Source organism: Myotis nattereri (assembly GCF_964212035.1).
Source record: "Myotis nattereri genome assembly, chromosome: Y".
Classification (NCBI taxonomy): Eukaryota; Metazoa; Chordata; class Mammalia; order Chiroptera; family Vespertilionidae; genus Myotis; species Myotis nattereri.
The window spans coordinates 3,326,468-3,331,409 of NC_138094.1; the positions used below are offsets into that span (position 1 = coordinate 3,326,468).

The 4,942-nt window shown below is 43.0% G+C and overlaps 1 pseudogene across 1 annotated transcript; it reads left to right on the plus strand.

The window, feature by feature from the left end:
- Positions 1–1,219: 1,219 nt before the first annotated feature.
- On the plus strand, positions 1,220–3,052 carry LOC308512294 (eukaryotic translation initiation factor 4B-like; annotated as a pseudogene). The gene has a single exon. The product of its transcript is annotated as a eukaryotic translation initiation factor 4B-like (transcript).
- Positions 3,053–4,942: the final 1,890 nt, after the last annotated feature.

Genomic DNA, 4,942 nt, shown 5'->3' on the forward strand with positions numbered 1-4,942 from the left:
ATTTTAATTATGATGTGTCTTGGTGTGGTCCTCTTTGGATTCCTTTTGTTTGGGGTTCTCCACGCTTCTTGGACCTGTAAGTCCATTTCTTTCACCAGGTGGGGGAAGTTTTCTGTCATTATTTCTTCAAATAGGTTTTCAATATCTTGGTCTCTCTCATCTTCTGGCACCCCTATAATTCTGATGTTGTTACGCTTGAAGCTGCCCCAGAGGCTCCTTACACTATCCTCGCATTTTTGGATTCTTTTTTCATTCCGCCCCTCCGGTTGGGTGTTTTTTGCTTCCTCGCATTTCAAATCATTGACTTGATTCTTGCGCTCCTCTGTTCTGCTGTCGGGAGTCTGTATAATATTCATTATTTCAGTCCGTGTATGCTTAATTTCTAGTTGGTTTCCCATCATAACATTGAGGGTCTCATTAGTTTTCTTGTAGATCTCATTAAGTTTATCGGCGGCTTCTAAACAGTTCTTGAGAGACCTTAAAAGTGTGGTTCTGAACTCTATATCTTCCATTGACAGTTTTGTCCTGTTTCTTTGTCTCCGCATTTTGTTATGCTTTCTTGGTGCACCCCCTAGAGGTCTTTGTGCGCAGTCTTGTAGTTAAGCCTTGATTGTTGTAGCTAATACCATGGAGGGTTTGACCTCCAGGCCAAGTGGCTGTCCTGTACTTGCCCCTTTAAACTGACTTTGTCATCTTCCCATACATGACCTCTTATGACTTTGTGTGTGACATCACAGCCAGTTCACAATGGATACCTCAGGTGCCTATGGTTAACCATTTTGTCTTTGAAACCATTAAAATCCTTTTGAATAAATCAGCAGTGGTGACATGACTGTAATCTGACTGTTTTCCCCACCAAGTCTGAACCACCTGGATTTTTAGAAGGGATGGAAGCCACTTCAGTCAGAGACTGAAACATTAAACTTGCCACAGGTCTCCGGGTAATCAAGATACATAGGTAGCTAGGCCCCAAAGTTTACTTCATGCCCACCTGTCTCCAAGGCAGCAAACAATGATGATCAAAGTTGAGAAGGTCTGGGTACAGTTCATGCAATTTTCAGTAACACAGAAAAAAGGAACATTGTCAGGGGTCTTGTTTTCCTCTGCACTCTCTCAGGAATGAAACTAGTGACAGAGGAGGACTCCTAGCCCAGTGCTCTCACTATAATCATGTGATTGCCTCATCTGGGTTCTTTGCGTTCTCTCTTCCTCTCCCAACATGGCAGCCTCAGCAAAAAAGAAGAGTAAGAAGGGCAAGACTATCTCCCTAACAGACTTTCTGGCTGAGGATGGAGAGGCTGGTGGGGGAAGCACCTATGTACCCAAACCAGTCAGCTGGGCTGATGAAACAGATAACTTGGAAGGAGATGTTTCAACCACTTGACACAGTAATGATGATGATGTGTATAGGGCACCTCCAATTGACTGTTTCATCCTTCCCACTGCTCCACAGACTGCTTGGGAACCCAATATTGACAGGAGCTGTCTTCCCAAATTCCCACCCTACACTGCTTTTCTAGGAAATCTGCCCTATGATGTGACCTAAGACTCCATTAAGGAATTATTTATAGGAATCAAATAACAGTGCAGTGCATTTACCATGTGAAAGCAGCAATCCAGAGGTTGAAAGGTTTTGGTTATGCTGAGTTTGAAACCTGGGTTCCTTGTTCAATGCCCTGAGCCTCAATGAAGAATCTCTAGATAACAGGAGAATTTGAGTGGACGTTGCTGATCAAGCCCAGGATAAAGACAGGGATGATCGTTCTTTTGGTTGAGATAGAAATCTGGATTCTGACAAAACAGATACAGACTGGAAGGCCCGTCCTGCCACAGACAGCTTTGATGACTACCCACCTAGAAGAGGTGATGATAGTTTTGGAGTCAAGTATTGAGACTGAGATTGTTATGATTCAGACTGATACTGTGGTGGGTATCAGGACAGTTATCATGAAGGCCCGTGCCAGGATGTGGGTCAATATGGTGGCCGGGACCGCTATGATGACAGAGGCAGCAGAGACTATGATAGAAGCTATGATTCCAGGGTAGGCAGTGGCAGAAGAGCATTTGGTAGTGGGTACTGAAGGGATGATGACTACAGAGGAGGCGGGGATCACTATGAGGACACATATGAGATACGTGATGATCGGTGATGTATATCCAGAGATGATTACTCTTGAGATGATTATAGGCGTGATGATAGATGCCCCCCCCCCAAAGACCCAAACTGAATCTAAAGCCTTGGAGCACTCCTAAGGACGATGATTCCTCAGCTAGCACCTCCCAGTCCAGTTGAGCAGCCTTCATCTTTGGAGGGGCAAAACCTGTTGACAACTGCTAGAGAACGAGAAGTAGAGAAGCGGCTACAGAAGGAACAGGAGAAACTGCAACATCAGCTGGATGAGCCAAAACTAGAACGGTGGCCTCAAGAAAGAAACCCAAGCTGGCAAAGTGAAGAAACTCAGGAATGGGAATGGTCAAGGACAGGAAGTGAGTCATCACAGACTGGGACCTCAGCCACATCTGGCAGAAGTAAGTCAGACCAGGATGCACGGAGATAGAGTGAGAAGTTTTTAGAAAATGAAACACCAATAAGGAGGAAGACTCACTCTTCAACTTTTAAGCCTCCTAAACCTGAACAGACTCTAAAGGTAATTGCCAGCTCCTCCACCAAAATAGAATGCTTGGGTGAAGCAAAGTTCTAACTTTCATGCTCAATCTCAGAGCTCAGACACAGAGAAGCAATCTCCTACAAGAGGTTCCAGCTCAACCATCTGAGGAAGGACCAGCAAGGAAAGATGAAAATAAAGTGGAGGGGGGGCGGCCAAAAGGCCAAAGTGGGAACTCCAGCTGTTATCCAGGAGATGGAAGGAACAAAGACCAGTAAAAGGAGTCAGAGAGAAAAGATGGCAAAAAGGATCAAGACTCCCGATCTGCACCTGAGCCAAAGAAACCTGAAGAAAGTCGAGCCTCCAAGTTCAGTTGTGCAAGCAAGTATGCTGCTCTCTCTGTGGATGGTGAAGACGAAAACAAGGGAGAAGATTACACCAAGTAGACTTCTACATGCTGTTTTTTCCAAATCTCTCTCTACCCTGGAATATTTGAGAGAAAACCAACTCTCGCCAGACAAGACAATGAAACTCACATCTCCTGGGTAAAAAATAAAGTGACAGAGGAGGACACTTATATGCTAGTTTTTGAGGTGGGGGTGATTTTGAATGTTGCTTGCTGATCAAATCTCACTGCTTTATTTTTATTTATTTATTTTTATTTTTTTATTGCTTAAAGTATTACAAAGAGTATTACATATGTTTCCTTCCCCCCCCCCGACATTCCCCAGCTTCCCCTACCCCCCAGTGTCTGTGTCCATTGGTTATGCTTAATGCATGCATACAAGTCCTTTGGCTGATCTCTTATGCCCCCCCGCCACTCCCACCTCCCAACCGTCCCTGGCCTTCCAACTGTAGTTTGACAGTCTGTTTGATGCTGCTCTGCCTCTGTATTTTTGTTCATTAGTTTATAATGGTATTTATTATCCATAAATGAGTGAGATCATGTGGTATTTTTCTTTCATTGACTGGCTTATTTCACTTAGCATGATACTCTCCAGTTCCAACCATGCTGTTTCAAATGGTAAGAATTCCTCCTTTTTTACAGCAGCATAGTATTCCATTGTGTAGATGTACCACAGCTTTCTAATCTATTCATCTGCTGATGGGCACTTAGGCTGTTTCCAAATCTTCGCTGTGGTAAATTGTGCTGCTATGAACATAGAGATGCATATATCCTTTCTGATTGGTGTTTCTGGATTCTTGGGATCTATTCCTAGAAGTGGGATCCTGGGTTAAATGGGAGTTCCATTTTTAACTTTCTGAGGAAACTCCATACTGTCTTCCATAGTGGCTGCAACAGTCTGCATTCCCACCAGCAGTGCACGAGGGTTCCCTCTTCTCCACATCCTCTCCAGCACTTGTTGTTTGTTGATTTGTTGATGATAGCCAGTCTGACAGGTGTGAGATGATACCTCATAATTGTTTTGATTTGCATCTCTCGGATGATTAGTGACTTTGAGCATGTTTTCATATGTTTTTTGGCTTTCTGAATGTCCTCTTTTGAAAAGTGTCTATTTAAGTCCTTTGCACATTTTTTATTGGATTGTTTATCTTCCTTTTGTTAAGTTGTATGAGTTCCCTTTAAATGTTGGAGATTAAACCCTTATCAGTGATAACATTGGCAAATATGTTCTCCCATTCAGTGGGCTTTCTTGTTGTTTTGTTGATGGTTTCTTTTGCTGTGCAGAAGCTTTTCATTTTGATGTAGTCTCATTTGTTTCTCTTTAGTTTCCAATGCCCTAGGAGCTGTATTGGTGAAGAAATTGCTTCGGCATATGTCTGAGATTTTGTTGACTTTGGAAACCTCTAGTATTTTTATGGTTTCCCATCTTACATTTAAGTCCTTTATCCATTTTGAGTTTATTTTTGTGTATGGTGTAAGTTGGTGGTCTAGCTTCATTTTTTTGCATGTTTCTGTCCAATTTTCCCTACACCATTTATTGAAGAGACTGTCTTGACTCCATTGTATGTTCTTGTCTCCTTTGTCAAATATTAATTGAGCATATTGGTTTGGGTCAATTTCTGGGTTCTCTATTCTATTCCATTGATCTATATGTCTGTTCTTGTGCCAATACCAGGCAGTTTTAAGAACAGTGGCTTTGTAATACAGCTTGATGCCGGAGTCCATTTATTAACCTTTGGTCGGGAATATGTTTGTATACTTTCAGAGAACAGCTCCCAGACCATGTGGAATTCTGCAACAACGGATGACAGAGAGAAACTGACAAAATTTCTCCAGCCACAAAGACAGGAGAGACAGTTCAGAGATGAAGATGGTGAAGACGCCTTGCCATGCTAGCAGTCAGCAGCTGTGCGTCGCTGCAGGGTGCCCA